At 30.1% G+C, this 17,595-nt stretch overlaps 2 protein-coding genes across 6 annotated transcripts in view; one reads left to right on the top strand and one right to left on the bottom strand.

Annotated features, from left to right (window-relative positions):
* LOC107164121 (kinesin-like protein CG14535) overlaps positions 1–17,595 on the bottom strand; it is a 181,940-nt gene that overhangs the window by 48,391 nt on the left and 115,954 nt on the right. The window lies entirely within an intron of this gene.
* The window catches only part of LOC107164122 (uncharacterized), a 32,854-nt gene that overhangs the window by 492 nt on the left and 14,767 nt on the right, over positions 1–17,595 (top strand). The window lies entirely within an intron of this gene.

The raw sequence follows: 17,595 nt of genomic DNA, 5'->3' as shown, positions 1-17,595 counted from the left end.
CGAAGTCATAAAATCAAACGAAGACAGACATTCTTGGGTCGCTTTTGCAAAACTGCAAAACGCGTAGCAATATCAGACGCGGTTCACGGACGTTTTTTGTTCTCGTTTGACTGTACCTACCGCATGAGTAACACGAATTGGCACACTTGAGTGCCTAAACACACACCCAATTGTTAATATGCCCGTAAACGTATACATATATTATAATAATATGTCAGTTGCGAATTGTATGCGAAACGGTCTTGAAAAACATTCTTTTTAAAATTAATTAATTATTTTTCTCTCAGCTGTCCCGTATTCTCGACGGATTATAAAGATTTAACAACCGGTATGCCGCCGGGCTTAAAAACTTAACAGACTTTGGGGCGCAATTAATTTTCTTAATTTAACTAAAATTAATCCACAGATAAAGGGAAGTCCGAAAATTTATATTATATAATAATATATACACCCTGCAGCGGGATATATAAAAGAAGTTTCCGTCAATTTCGGCCGTTTTCATTTGCTGTCGACGAGATTTATAATCGACCGTTGTGGTGAATTGTGCCCTTAATAAATATTATTATACACCTTAATGTGCCGATATATTTTTATTGTTGAAAATATATATACCAACCCAAAGACTTAATGAACGTTATGGACGACAAGGATGATTTACTTTGAGACGATTTTTTTCATTTGTTTATTACGCTCCGTGGAGTTTAATAAGATATTCCCATTATTCCCCCATTCTCTTTATTTTATATTGTATAAAGTTTAAGAAGTGAAAAATGAATGCTATTTTTACGACCTCGCTTTCATACAATACCTATATCAGAATAACAAAGGAAAACGGCGTGAATTGTGACTTTTGGTAGAATATATTCAAATGAAAGTGACGCTTTTGGTGATCGCATATCACGTGGTCCGATTGGTGAGTGGTGACTAACTATAATACAATAATTTAATTATATTCCTAAAACATCACTCGATATTTTGCGTAATTAAACATTATTGTTAAATGTAATGGAACAACTAATTATCCTATACACAGCTGTATTTTATAATTAATGATTTTATTAACAATGCTAGTTCCTATATTATATACTTATATATTTTATGATTTGTTATTATAATATAATATGTACCCTCGTCCTATATTATGGAATTAGATATGTTGGGTAATGGATACTGGATAGTATGTCTATGTTTAGCTGTAGAATTTGAATTATTAACTTAGTGGAAGTTTGTATCACTTACGTATTGTGTCGTAGAAGAATTATAGTTATCATGTTATAAAAGTCAAAAACTGAATTTGTAAATATTATATCTAGATTTAGATAGCCTACTGTTGGCTAGGAATGTCTTAAAATAAAATGTTATGAAAAAAAAAAAAAAAAGAAGAATTATAGAATATACGAGAATAGGTAGGTAGTATAGGTATTACCCATATTATATGTATTATTGTACATTATCTATATTAAAGATAACTGTATCTATAGATTAAAAGAGTCTTTTTATATATCCATTCCAATAAAATGGTATAAATAAAAAATCGACTGATTTTTCACACTGTTCGTCTATAAAATAGATTATAATACCAACATAATATGGATAAACGTTTTTTAATTAGATAACTATTCGTGTATAGTATGAAATGTGTGTTTTTTTTTCAAACGAAACAAATAAAAGAGTAATCTAAATGCATAACTTTGTATTATTACATGATATTATGTAGATATACCCAATATAATTGTATGCATAACAGGAACGTATCGTTACAAGATAAATAAATATAGATATACACAAATTTCTGGCCATAGAAAAATGTTGGGGCGTTCATAAAAAAAACTGTTTAAAAAAATTAGAGAAAAGTATAAAGACCGATATTCATTAAAACGACGCTCATAAAACAATACCTGAGAGACTGTTTTGAATAAAATATCAAGTGTCCTGCAGAGCGCAGAAAAAACTTTTTTTAGTTAAACGATGCCCTTGGGGTCAGGCCACTTTTCCTCTATCTGCCCGCCGGTCCATATCAACAACCGCCAGCTAATATTCCAAACACCCTCACCTCGCCGTCGACTGTCGCCGTTTCCAGGACAAAGTAATTGGGACCAGAGACAAAAGATAGCAAACACAGGACGACGACTAAAAGAAAACTATAGATACATTATAATGTTATCTCGAATTCTGTTCTATACATATATATTGTTATGCTCTGTTACTCGTAATAATCTCGGGGAAGTCCGCTGTAGGTACATTAAATGAGTAGTTTACAAACTATTCGGTTGCACGCTGTATATCGTTTTCAGACATCAATTACACCGCCGTCAAGTATTTGGGTAACACTCATATAACGGAATAATAATAATAATAAAATTAATGTAATAATAGCAATAAACATAATACAACAAATAAAAAATGGAAAAACGTTGTTGGAGTGGTATTAAACGACGCGCTGGGACACGGAGATCAAACTTTTAAGGCGGATAGCGAAAAGTCATCATCAGAAAACCCATAGAAAAGTACACTTACACTCATACTGTAAATAACAACTATTACTGTATCAATGTTAAAAATTCATTCATGTATCTAGTATAATTTTAATCCATTGTTAAAAAATTATTACTTGTAATAGCACCATGTGTTCTGAAACATTTTAAGATTATAATAATAATAAAAAAAAACTTTTTAGGAATGCAAAGGATAATCAGCTATTATACAATGATAATTCAATAATTCATGAAATTTTTTTTTTATTATTACTATTTGTTCTAAATTATAAATATTATGTTCAAAGAACTGACCATCTTTATAGATTTCATCACTTTTTAATAACAGCGTATAAACATCAACCGAAAAACTAATAAGTAATAACTTATATTTTTTTTCGACGTCGTATAGGTGAATTCATGATGGGAGGACCAAAGAAAAAAAATCTCTGTGCCCAAGGCGGCAGTCGTATTTTTAATAGTATTTTACTGGCTCAAAATACGTTTTACATTTTTGTGTCATCGGGTGATTTTTATAGTTACTCATGAATAGAAAAAAGAAATTAACTATGGGTAATTTATCGTATGAAACTATTTCATATATATTTTATGCTTTGTACACCTTTATCATTTATAATATAAGCCTTTTTAACAAGCAAATATATATTATTAAATTACATATCATAATATTATATACGTGAAACGTGCGAGAATTGTGTAATTTATAATAATTTAACATTTAACATTTGTCGATGATTGGTTATGACTTCTAACATTTTTTTACATTATAGTATTATGTCATAATCTGTAGTCTATTAAGGAATCATAATATACAAATTTTAAGTTTAAGACATAATCAAACGCAATTTATTATTAATTAGGTACCTACTTAATCAATAATTAATATTTAATAAAATATTTTTATAAATTATCGTTATTAATCAAAAGTGTAATCATTATTACAAAGAATTATATATTCAAAAAAATAATATAATATTTAGATTAAAGTTTTTTTTACGAGTTTTAAACCGTTTAATGCATTAACTTTTAGACACAAGCCAATTTTACTTTGAATATAAAAATTTGCCTAGAGAAAAATATATTTATATTATAATATCATCAATGCAGAATGAAAATGAATTATGATAATTCAAATAATAAATTTCAGCCACATTGTAGCGATATTTGACTGTTATTAGTATATATTGATGGCTTTCGAAAAGTTATAAAGTTTAAAACAATTCATAAAACTTAGTATATAAAGTTAAAGAATAGATTGGCTATCGGAAATGCTTGATATTGTTGCGATAGTTTTAAAGTTTTATAGAGAAAGTATTTAAAGAAAACTCGGAAGTACTTAAGTAGTCCGATATCCGGCCAAATAATTTTTTATTCTCTTTTATTCATGGGCTACATTTATACATTTGGTCTCTGGAGAGGATAAAAACATACTAGTTAAAAAAAGTAAAACAACATTAAGCTTTTACAGTTTTACGTACAAAAACTCAACTATAGCCTGAGGTATTTCTTTTAATGGACTATGGAGCTTAGTGCATAAAAAATTATGGCTATGAGATAAAATTTCTAATATACAAATTTATTTAACAAAAAGTTTATTAGCCGGTCGCGCACAATAAAAGGCCTGCAGTCACATTGCGCTAGAAATAAAAGTTAAATCTGTGCAATATACAAAAAACGCTTTTGAAATAATCTTCGTAACTTGTGCGTAGAAAAGATATCGCGTGCACTATAGTATATATGTATGGTATATACAACAAAGTATAAGTAGGTATATATTATGAGGTGCCCAAGTATACATTTTTGCAGCAGACGTTGTTGCGTGCGATACGGATATAATATAATATGCCTACAGCAATAATTATAATTCAAACGCGTGATGGACGAGACTAGCAGCAGTAGGCGAGAGGGTTGGATTGCGAGGTGGTGGGTGGGGGTGAGAAATTCAATTATTATTTCCTGTGAAATAAAATAAGTAAGCCCGGGATGAAAATAAAATAAGAGAAAAAACCTGTGGATAGGTATTACAATATAATATATTTTATTATTATTGTATATATTATTTCGTCAGAGAACGAATGTCTACGAAAACACATAAAGTAGGCTGAGAAACGAGATAATACGATTGTGTCAAGAGTCGGTGAGGTGTTCGGAGACTGGGGGTGATTCGATCGCACGGGGTTGCAGTTGCGGGTTGTGGCCGATTTGCATATAAACAAGATGGAAACGTAACGAAATAATAAATATACACGGCCGCCTGTCGGCTGTGCATTTAAAAACGGTGGCTGGCAATCCAAAAGAGCAGATAAATAGCTTTGGTGTGAATGAAACACCTCCGTGTTCGCAAAGGGGGTGACGAAGTATTTGAATGAATAAAAAATAATAATAATAATAAATAAATAAAACGTTTCTATACACGATAATGGACTACGCGTACACTGCCGAACATCTATATATAGATCGGTGTGTGTATATCAAAAGTGAATTGAAATTCAGGTTGATTGACAGAAGGCAATCGTCTTAATAGTGACGATATTAAATATAATAAAGCTGTTTTAAAATTTATTCCTCCCTCCACTTATTCAATATTTCCAGTACTACCATTTGCAGTCGATGCAGTTGAATTGATATCATACAAACTATCATTTTTGTAATTAGTTTGTATTGGATTTGCAATGATTAATTAGCTCAAAATTGCCGTCAAAATAATATTATAATATATAACCTACCTACGAAATGCACTTCGTAAACCGACAAAACACAAACGAATACAAAAAGCAATGCAGATCTTATATTATTAATGTTGCACGTGCTTAATTCTAAATATACTCATCCGACGTATGATATATATTTTATAGATACAATATACTAGTACTCACTTATTAAAATCACATATTATACGTACAAAATAATTTAATTTACTTATATTAAAATATTATCATAAAGATTAAGTAATATATAGATATATATTTTTTTTTAGTTGGTACAATAATTGAGTGTAATTATGATTTTATTTTATTTAACTTTAACGTTTTTAAAGGAAAATAATACCTACCGTCTTTCAATCATTTTTATGCTCTGGGCTATCAATTTAAATTTTAAACGTTTCGGCCGTCAATTATATAACTATAATAGAACCAAACTGATGGAACTCGAGGAAAGATCATTATTATTTAATAATATTTCTAAGAAATAATAATAAATAGGTCAATTGGTCAATTAAAATTTTATTAATTATCACAATTAATAAATTAGTTAGGTACTATAACTTTTTTTTGTTGAAATAAATGTTATAATTTCATTTATTGGTGACTGATAACATATTTTTACTACCAAATATTTATTTTAATTTATTCTTATGACTTAAGATTTATTACTCAAAGTAATTGTAACTAAAATAGGATTATGTAATTATAGACAAATATAAACGAACCAGGTTTTAATATTATAGCACACCTAAGATTGTAAACAAAAATTTAACCTTGTTTTCAAAAATATTACTTTTTAATGAAAAACATGTTTAGAGTTAGGTAATATAATAATTATAATAATTCAATAACAGTGCAGTACGTCGCATATGCACTCACATGAACTACAATATATTTTAGAAAATAATTTATTTTTAAACCATTAACAACCGTTAGTTAAAAAAATAATAGAAGCTAAATAACATTATAACGGAGAGTATTGGTTAAAGTGTATACAATACATGAGTAATTATTTGAAAACTGTATGTAAGATTTAATGAACGTATATTGCCGAAGGATTTAGAAATTTTAAGTACTCCTGTCAAACGATGAAAATGTATAGGTACTATAGTCCATTATAATATCATATTCATAATAATATATTATTCACATTGTTTGATAAATGAATGTGTTTAAATAATTATGGAGAAAAAAACGAAAAACAAATTAGGGTAAGAGAAAATTACAAATTAAAAAAATGGTCGTTTGGAAAAAATCAAGCGTAACCACGTGTGTTTGATACGCGTAACTGCGTATAGGTACCTACACGTGCATGTATATTTTATAGTTGTCGACAAGTGAACACGAATACAACAAGGCCTTAATACAATATATTATGTATTATATATAATGGGACAAGTACAAATCGGTTCGCTAATTAGGGTGATAAGGCATCCATCGAGTCATGTGGTTGATTACTTTAACTAGGTGGGTATACCTATGTATACTTGTGCCTCGTGGTATATGTATAGTATATACGTACAGGGTTTTGTTATATTATACTATATTATAGTAATATATAATATAATTTAAGTGATTTCTATATTATTATATGGTCGTCTGGTGGTGCCGCGCTGCAGAGGGATAAATAGAGGACATCGGGTGGCGACGGCGGCCGAATCAGAATGATTTATAAAGCCGCGCCAGATTGTTGAAGGAGCTACCACGGTAGTGGTGGCGGCGAGGGGTAGTATACCGGGGTAAATACAGATGTTGGATGTGCGAGAGTCTTGATTTATGTGGTCTGCTCCAACACACTGTTTATATATTATATATGAGTGTGTGTGTGTGTGTGTGTGTGTGTGTGTGTGTGTGTGTGTGTGTGTGTGTGTGTGTGTGTGTGTGTGTGTACTATATACTAACTGCTACCGCTGCCGCCTTCTTTTACTGTAAAAACCGACAATTGTCCTACCCTCCGGCCCGTCGGCGACCGATGCAGTTTTTATTTACGTTCGGGCAGGGCAAAGAGAAAGAGAGAGCGAGTAAGAACGGATGAGAGTCCTACTGGAGAGAGCTTTCTTCAAGTGTAGATATAGTGTTATTTTTTTTTCACCCGCCTTCTCACTCGTTTGTCGACGACGGGAGGATATGCAGCGGGAGGTTCCATGCCGTGCGTCTTTCCCCGGGATGGTTTATTGCCCGGAAGTCGGGAAAATTGAATTCCCGACGAGAGACCGAGTGTGTAGTATTTATTAATTTCTGCCACTCGGCATAAGTTAACAGCGGGGCGAAACCCACAAATTACCGCTTTACCATCGACGTCGACGCGATTCCTGCAGGCTGCAGCCACCACCAGCGACCTTTGCGTGTGTCACCACAGTAAAAGCCAAGACATAAAAAAAAAAAATGAAATTAAAATAAGCGTAAGTACTCTGATTTATACGATTTTGGCACAACATATTTATTGTTTATAGTTTCAAACGAAGTCGTTCGGCTATTTGCAAGGCATCGTGATGGCGAAAACTCGATATTATGTGTATCGCCCTGCACGATCGGCATTTGAGGTAGGCTTATAGTACACATATACATAATATATTATATATACATATGCACAAGCAAACTTAACCCAAACACTAGCCCATAATATATTATCATATAGAACATATTACTATTTTAATGTGTACACACGTCTGGAAGACATGCAATACATTATTCATGTCAAGGTAATTTTTTGTCTACCGACAAAAACTCGTCCGTATAATAATATCCGTATACTATCATTTATCATATTAAGACGAATATAATATAATTATTTATTTATTTATTTTTTTTTTTTTATTAGCTTACAGTCAAAGACTATTATAACTCGACAATTTAATAATTTATATAATATAATATTACATTTTACATTAGATAATTCTTAAAATAAACTTAAATAACATAAATATTTAAGTACAGATTTCAAAAAATTTTTTCAGTATTTTAAGGTTTGAGTACCTACCTATCTTTGAACATCACGTGTTCAATAATTACTCATTGGTTTTGAAAATATCGAGTTGTCAAAATTCTAGAGCAGAAATAATTAAATTTAATATTTGGGATGTCTTTAAGTATAACATGTTGTATTTTAATTGGTTACATGCTAAATTATTTACAAGGCTTAAGTGCGTATACATAATAATTAATTATAAACAAAATTATATTATATTTTTTTTGTTAAACCATTTGTCAATTCATCAAAATGATATCTACCTATAAAAATGTTGTCATACTATTAAAACATTTACAAAATAAACGTATTTGTTAAATTCTATCGATAGAATTTAGTTTATATTAAAAGTTTTATCCCAGTTTTCATTCTTGAAACTTCATTCAGCAGAAACCTATTTCGTTAAAAGTTAAGTAAAACTTTCACAGTGTTGATCCATGAATAATAAAATTAACTATTGTAAGTATTATGATTAATTATTTAAGTCAGAATGAATAATGTAATCCTTCTTACGTAGGTAGTAATAGAGCTTTAACAAAATTTCAAAGAAATAAATTCATGTATAATACATATATTTATGACCTAAATGCAAACGTTTTTAGATTTCTTTCCTTATTGTATATTTCGTTAAAAATCATCATAATTAATTTATCAAAATATACAACTTTCATTTTTAATTTTATTTAATTTTCAAATGTTTTGTATGTCAGTATTTTTTACTATACTGTCACTATGATAATATATTTAAATAATAATATACAAATTTGTGGAAACAATATTGTTCATTTTAAAACATGGGGTAAAAATAAAATAAAATTGAAAAACTAAAAACTAAAAACTAAAAAACCTCAATAATAATAATTTAATATACAGCTTTTATATTAACTTAATTTTAATTAAATATAAAATAATCAAAATATTATATAATGTTTTATATATTTAAAATAAAAACATAAATGTCATTTTTTGTAGTAAAATATTTACCGACATTAAAAAAATATATAGTCACTTATATATATATATATATATATATATATTAACTACTGTTCAAATGTATGGGTATCTTTAGACCGCTTGAGCTGAAAACTCTTATTTTATCTTATTTGGTATAGATAAAGACTTGGCCGCAATTTACTGTTTTCCACCCTAGTCAGAACTCGATTTACAATTGCCCGCAGCTGCACTTGACTTTTACAGTTCTACCATAACAAGATTGTGCGCCCACAACAAAAGTAAAATAAAGTAGTTGAGGTATAAAAAAATATATTTATACGAATATGACGTTTAATATTATATTTAAAAAGTAAAACAAAAATGGTATTGCAGAGTTTACCAAAAACCGAGTAATATGTTGCCATCATTTAAATACCTACCTAATTCATCCATTTAATTATCATCATAAAATATAATATATATTTTCAAATATCTCGACATATTTTTAGTAATTTGATGATTTATTGTTGTTTTTATATTTTTGTCTTCTTACAAAATGTATTTTTTTACTAAACTCGACAAAACAAATATGTACAAACTAATGCGATTATATTTCAACGTCGAATAAAGAACATATTATTATAATGTGACGAAATATGTGCACTTTCCGCATATTGCAATTGACATATAATACGATAATATTTTATTTATTGCACAATTCCATATAGATTGATGTAGATAATCAGTTTAAAATATGTCTATGATAGAAAAATAAATTCGTTATGAATTATGAAGTTCCAATTTTTACATTTTAAAAATATAGGTAGGTATGCTATAAATTACTAAATAAATATTATTACAATTATTATGCTGTAATATATACAAATTAAAAATTAAAAACTATGCGCAAATAATCGATTGACGAACCTGTTTAAAGGTACTAAACGTGGGTAATTTCGTAAAGGATGGAAAATACAAGTCAAAAAATTGCTATTAAAAAAACTACCTATTAAAAAAAAAAAAAAAAAAAAAATAGAATAGAAGTCAACAAGAAACTCTATTTAGATCTATTTATACATATATTAAATCAAAACGGGAATACTCGAGTGATCAGTTTATAAAATTATATTTTACGTAATAGCTGAAAAACATATTTAATGAATCATATAAAAAAGTATAAGATCGTAAACTTGTATTTTTGAAGAAATAATGATAAATGCATAAAAAAAAACCTTGAAAAATGGGTAAAAATAACAAAATTATACAAATGTCCATTCCTAAATATTGCTACTTTACATGGTGTGTATAGTAATTAAGATAAGTACAGTATATTGAATTTTTCAGGTAACATATTTGTTCGGGTATATAGACGAATATAATCAAACAATCTTATACGTCTTAATAAAAAAATTCTTATCAATTCTTCTCTCTGTGAAGTTTTTATAAAATTGAAATTCCGAAATTAAAATAATAACAACAAAAAAACATCCCGAAGATGACAGTGAACTTTGAGAGAGCCCTTTGCCGAAACAGTATTCCCCATACGCTGCATCATATATAGCAGTACCTACAGTGAATATTTGAAAATAAAAAACCTTAGGGTTAGCATAATACGCGTATCGTCAATAAAAGAGGTGGGAATCTTTTTCTCTTTTGGTCCCGTAGGCGTTTCTTCGTACTTTTGTGACCTTTTCGTCAGAAGACCTAATAAAAGGCAGCCGGTCATTTTCCATTTTCTCTCTACTTTTTGAAAATGAAAAGCATCCCAAAAGTGGTTTATGCCATCACTACTGGGTCGTACTCGTAATTCGATACAAGTAATAACAGAATTGGACACTGTGACCAAAAGAAAATACCATGCCAGGTAACTTGGTTACGTTATTATAATTTGATTTGTAGGGCTTTCCGAATATAAGTTCATTACACAATGGACATTTCACAATCAGATTCTGCGGCGAATACACAATAATTATTTTTTTCCAAAAGTCCAAATAAATTCCATATTTTCTTTGTTTAAAAAAAAAAAATTATATGTATATATTTAAACATTTAGTTTTATGCAGATCGGTGGTTTCTAATTTTTAATTTTAGATTACTAATAAATTAATTTTAAATACAACATATTACCAAACAATTTACTACCATTATGAGCAATTGAAAATATTGTTATATTATCTTACCAATAACATCAACATACTTATTTATATTTACTTAACTATATTTTAATGAATGTGCGTGTCGAGACTTATTGATTAAATAAAGAGTTGTTTCCTTGTTATTTCATATTGTCTTGATGTAAGTCACCAACATAATAGTAAGTTATTATGTACTTATTGCTAAATTATTATACTGTTTGTAATATTAATTGTCTTTGTTAAAAATAAGATTAAAAAAAAAGAAAAAATTAACTGAAACGGGTGTAACGAATTATTACTGTGGGATTTTTCGAAAGAAAAAAATCAAAATCCTACCGAGGGGCTGAAGGTTATAATGTGTATTTATTTTAGCGTATATAGATATAAGACGATTTATAGTTGATTTCTATAATATCCTATACCAATACTCATAAGTAAGTCAGTAAGTATAAGTATGTTTTACGGGATTTCTTTATCTCGGTGTCGACACGCATTCAGCTATGTGATACCACAACAAATTGTAAATAAAAGCATTAACGGCTAGATATAATAATAAAGGTTGTAATTCAAAGGTTTGGTGTATTATCTGAGATATTTCGCACGGCGTGTTTGGCATCTAACTATAAGATACAACATAGACGTGAAAAAATCGAATGCGAAACGTTTTAACACAATTGACGGTGCTCTAGTTGTGCGAGGCGAGTGCATAATCCCGCTCTAAAAAAAAAATAAAAATATTTATGCGTACCCTTTATAATTACATCATATAATCAACAAATAACACATTTAAATAATATTCAGGTAGCTGGTTTCTACAATAATTTTTTTTTGAACTTTTGCATCCCCCTTCTAATTGTTTCCCAATTCAAGCACTTTAGTCATTGATGATCATAATAATAATGTTGTAAAAATTTAGATAAGTAAAATAAAATATGGATTTTTGGTTTTGCCTCAGTAAAATAACAGTATTAGCAATACGTATCTATAGACTTTAGTTAGTTGTACCAAGTCGATGAATATATTATATTTTGTTTCGAAACGGCGTCAATTTTAATTAAAACGTGTTGTTTATTTTTTCCCCAATTTCGGCAAACAATCGATCAAGAACGACAAAGTTTATAATATGCAGATACATAATAATATATATGTTTGTATCGGAGTCTGACAACGGCCGTGTGTGTAATAATGACTTTTTGCAAACACTGTGCGTGTATGGGCGTATGTGCACACCTATATAATATACACATAATATTATATACACGCGGCACGTGTGTGCGTGCATAGATTAAAAACATTTTCGTCGAACATTATCGTAATACATAATATATATATATATATGTAGACATTGGAACGGTGGTGTTTCCAATCTGCATAAAAAATAAATAGTCATGTAGAAAAAAATTGAAAAAGAGAGAGAGAGAGCTATATTATAATAGTATACCTACTATATACATATACAATGTAAATTCTCTGCGACGACCCTTTCATCGAATTACACGGTTGTTCCATTGGAATCCATCGATTTCCAGTGCACAAGGGTGATATTGTTTTCTCTTTACGTCACGCCACCACCCCCTTCCCCCGGTATTTTTTTTCAGTCACCAAGGAAGTGGCGAGCGGTGGTGATGTGTACGCTTTGTGTATATATATTATATATATATATATATATATACGCTGTACCTTATATTTATATACATATATATGTATGTGCACACGTACACACGCGTGTGCTTAGTCGTTATTAATTAAGGCCCGTGCGTACGGTCGTCCATACACACCCTCTAACCCCGCAGTTTCGCTTTTTCTACCGACGCGGCGATTGTGTCCTGTTCCGGGAATCTCGGGGGCGCGTGCACACACGCGGGGACACACGCACAAACAAGACACGAGCGGAGGCGAACGAAGACATAGGCAAACTACGTATATGTATACAGTAAATAGCTACACCCTCGCACCCCAGACGGCTGTGGCGGCGGCGGTGGTGGTGTTTGCGTTCGACAAGGCGTAACAAAAATCTCGTGTCAATTAGCCGGAGCACAATAAAGTTTTATAGAGACGCAGCGGAAAAGAGAGAGAGAGAGAGAGAGGTAATCACCTCTATACAACGGAAATAGTAAAAGTGAAAGAGATTGAGAGACAGAACCCGGCCTGGGAGACTACGCGATGTGTTGAACGACTGTACAGTCGCACCGCCGCCGTGGAAATGCTCGCTAGTGTTAATTGAAATTCTGAAGAGTATTTTATCAAAACACCCTCCAAACAACAACAACAGCAATATATAGATAAGTATATGTACGCATATAGAGAATATAATAAGAAAATAATAAGAAAGCCATACCTATATCTACGCACTAAATCTAAAGTAAAGAATGCATATTTAGGCGTTTGCGAAATGGTTTTCTTATCGATGTCTATATGCAAATATAAAAAAAATATTATAATTTACTTACCTAATAAAGTGTAAATAGGTCGGAAGCCCGGTTTTAAAATCACGAATAATAATAGACTTCACGTCTCCGTTATATACAAATTAATTTTCAAACGACGATATACTACTTTATATGCGATATTCGAGAACTACCATCGTTGTTTTTTAATTAATAAAACTATAAAAGAAATTTTTTTTCTTGCGAACAAATACGCGAGTCGGTCGTATAGAAATCAAATCTAGTACTGCGCCGCACTTGTTGGTTCGTTTAAATTGTATTCGTGCACGTATAGACCGTATAGTGTTTATTATGGTCATCTCTAACGTTTCTGGTCGATACGAGTGGAAAAAAAAAGTAATAAAAACAAAGCACTATTTCAAACAACAGTGAACGGGAATACGGTTTTGCATACACACTATAAACCGCGTTAATGGTTTGGAATTAATATGCAGAAAATACGTTTTATTACAAAAGAGGATTATATAAACTCTGCGCGCGCGGAGGGAAAAATCATCAACTGAAAAAGGGTCTTGCAGTATATTTTTCATTATTTTAACTTGTTTTTTTTTTCTCTCCTTTAGGTAACATTTGAGGCGGAGCAGGGAATAGAATTTAATTCCACCTCCCGTGAAACGACACCGTGCTCGTGCCACAACGGCATCATCGCGGTGCGAACAGCCTCACGTGGGGCTAAGTGAAACCTGCACAATAATAATAATAATCATCACCACCACCACCATCACGGTGTAGGATCGCGCCGAAAACCTATCGTTAATGGACTAGGCGCCGTCAAGGAGGGGTTGCACCGCAGAAATCCTTCGTCACACACCCTGTAGTGGTCTTTAATTAATGGAAGGTTCAAAGCTCACGGTCGCCAATCGTCATCGACGTCTCCGCGTCGTCGTCGAGTGTTCTTTTTCCTACCTCTTAACCGGCGTCGGCGCGACTGGAAAATGTGTGACTAATGTTTGGCAATTCGCCCGGTTTCCCCCAATTCGGCCGCACCAAATTGCTAAGTGGTTCATAATTTAGACGGTTTTCCGCACGGTGTTCTGCGAAGAGGGCCAACGTAAGACTCAATTATTAAAACTACGTCGTTTACGGTTTCGATGTGTTGGAGAGAGGGATTGTTTTTTTTTTTCGGTTTTATTTCATATATAAATAAAAGTATGGTTGTGCTAATTTAATAATGATGATTTTCACACAAACAACCGTGTTGAGTGCCTACCATTTAACTAATGGATACAAATTATTATTTCATTTGTTTGTTTAATGATGCAGCCAATAGATAATTTTGATAAATTAGTCGGATTTGAATATACCTCACAAATGTAATGCTTAAGAAATAATATATGCAGATAATATTTATAAATAATTATTTCAAGTTTTAGGAAAAAACGAATTATAATATAACAATACAAGTAGTAACACAATCTTACAATTATATAATGAAATATATATATATATATATATATATATATATATTATGTATGTGTGTTTATAATTTAATGTTAAGCTTTTATTTAATGAAACGTATAATAAATTAAATTGAATTGATTGATTTTAAAACTAAAGTATGAAGAAACTAATATGCACTTATATTTTTTCAACATTTTAAATGACCATCTGCCTATTTCATATTTTGTGATTACAACGCTTCATAATTTGGAATATTATAAGCTATAACTAAACATTTTTTAAAACTCATACATTTGCTTAAATGGAATGTGATGGTTTTTAATTAAATCTTTCAGTGATGAAATTGTTTATTTTGTTTTTCGGTCTAAGTCCAAACGCTATTCCTAGCTATAGCCAAGTACAGTGAACATTCTTGAATTTATTATTAATATAAAAACGACCATTGTGTTAAAAGCAAAAGCCCATAAAATAACTTGCAGCTTTTTCTAGATTTAAAAAAAAAGTATCAAAAATATGTTTCATTGTGAAAGAATTTTTTTTTAACTTAAAACATTTTCCTACTTATTATATTTAAACATAAGTTAAACTAAGTAATTAAACCCGAAACAGTATTAAACATACCGCATAATTTTTAAAGCATTCATATTAAATTGATAATAATAATAATTTTGAATTAGTTAACTTCATAAAAAGTAGGTACCTACGTTAACAATAATGTTTTTTTCTTTAAGGTTGAGATAAACGAAGAAATATATTAGTTTCATTAAGTTTTTTTTTTCTGTATTAACTCTAATTTTTCTTGGTATTTTCTTTTAGTGTAATGAAAATCAGAAAGAAAATTATCCAATACTGCAAAAAAATTGATGGCAGTCTAAGAAATCTCTGCTAGTGTGGTCTTAACGCGGTATTTCTCGTAATCGTTTATCATTTTTTTCTTTTAAATGTATATATTATGATGATTATTATTATATAGCTAACTACATTTTCTATCGCCAAAGTTAAGGGAATAAGGTGACAAATCTACATCAAACCTACCCGGCTGGTTTTTTAAAAATGATTTTACTCCCCTATATTTTTCAATACCAAGTATTTTGGAGAAAATCCATAATAACGTATTCAAACTTGTATATTATATATCAAAAAATACTTAGCTAATAAGATGAACGATTATAAAACATAACCTTGTCATAGGTAAATAATTAATATTGTTATAACAATATCTATATGACGTTATATATATATATATATATATATATATATATATGTATATAGAATATATATATAAACTAAATTTTGAATTACCTATGAACAAATAAATCTAGTAAATTATTCTACTGCTATAGTTTGACGTTAATATAGAAAAGTACTAAATTATTTTAGTTCCAACAAAAATGCCTGAACACAATGTAAATCTAAATGATATTACAAAAATATAAATTTTTTTACTCATCATGTAAAAAAAATAATAATGATAATAATAACCTTATGCTAACTAAGTATTACAGACATTTACAAATGGAATATGGTACAAGTGGGTATTGAATTCTTAATAAATGGTAATAAACGACGATTATTATAATAAATATTTCATATAGACCTCAATGCTTTTGTTTCCATATTTAGTTAGTGGCATCGTTTATTTAATTCAGTATACAGCCAGTCGTTCAGTTTATACCAAAATTAATTTAAAATAGATTATGAAAACGTTTTTTATATACTTCTAACCTAATTATTTATTTTTATTTATATTGTTGCTAAATATCATTGTTACTATAAAAATAATTGCAGGACACAATGCGTATCTCATATTATAAAGAATAAACTACAAAAATACCGGAAGACATATATAACGTCGCGCAATTACTTTTCCCCTAATACAGGTGACCCTTACTGACAGAACAGAAAGTTTTTCAAGAAAAACTTGTGCTTCCGGTCCACGAAAAAGAGGGAAATTAATATTTCATACGTTCCAAAGGGCCGAGTAAAATCTGTCCCTTTTTTTTTCACGGTACATTAAGAAATAAATAACGATGCGACTTAAACTGTTTCACTTCCGAATCGTTTCTCATACAGCCTCGCACTACCACCACACATTTTCAAAACAATAGTGAGTTCTGTGGCCAATCGAATCGCATTTATTTTTGGGCATAACAGACAAGTTTGTGCGTGAAGGAAGACGGTTGTTTCATTAGCGATGTAGACCGCGGCGAAGAGGTGGATGGCGCCAGACCATGCACGGATACTCGCATTTTCAAAATTTGACAGCTGACAGACAGCTACTGAAGTTCAGTGTTTAATGAAGTTTAAACAAGATTGCACAAGGTTTGTTGGCGCCTCGTAAATGATTTAAAAGTTTAATTCCTTGTGTCTATTGAAATTATACGTGTCAGTGAAATAAAAAATGAGAAATCACCAAAACTTTACAGTGGTGCAACATTAATACTATTATCATATAATTAGTAAAATGACAAAACGTCTGTTTGACATTGCAATAGTAAATTAAAAAAGAAA

The sequence above is a fragment of the Diuraphis noxia genome, unplaced genomic scaffold (genome assembly GCF_037042655.1).
Source record: "Diuraphis noxia isolate RWA-SAM2 unplaced genomic scaffold, SU_Dnox_SAM2 contig0002, whole genome shotgun sequence".
NCBI lineage: Eukaryota > Metazoa > Arthropoda > Insecta > Hemiptera > Aphididae > Diuraphis > Diuraphis noxia.
The sequence above is the reverse complement of the archived record's forward strand: the minus strand, read 5'-3'. Positions and strand labels throughout refer to the sequence as shown.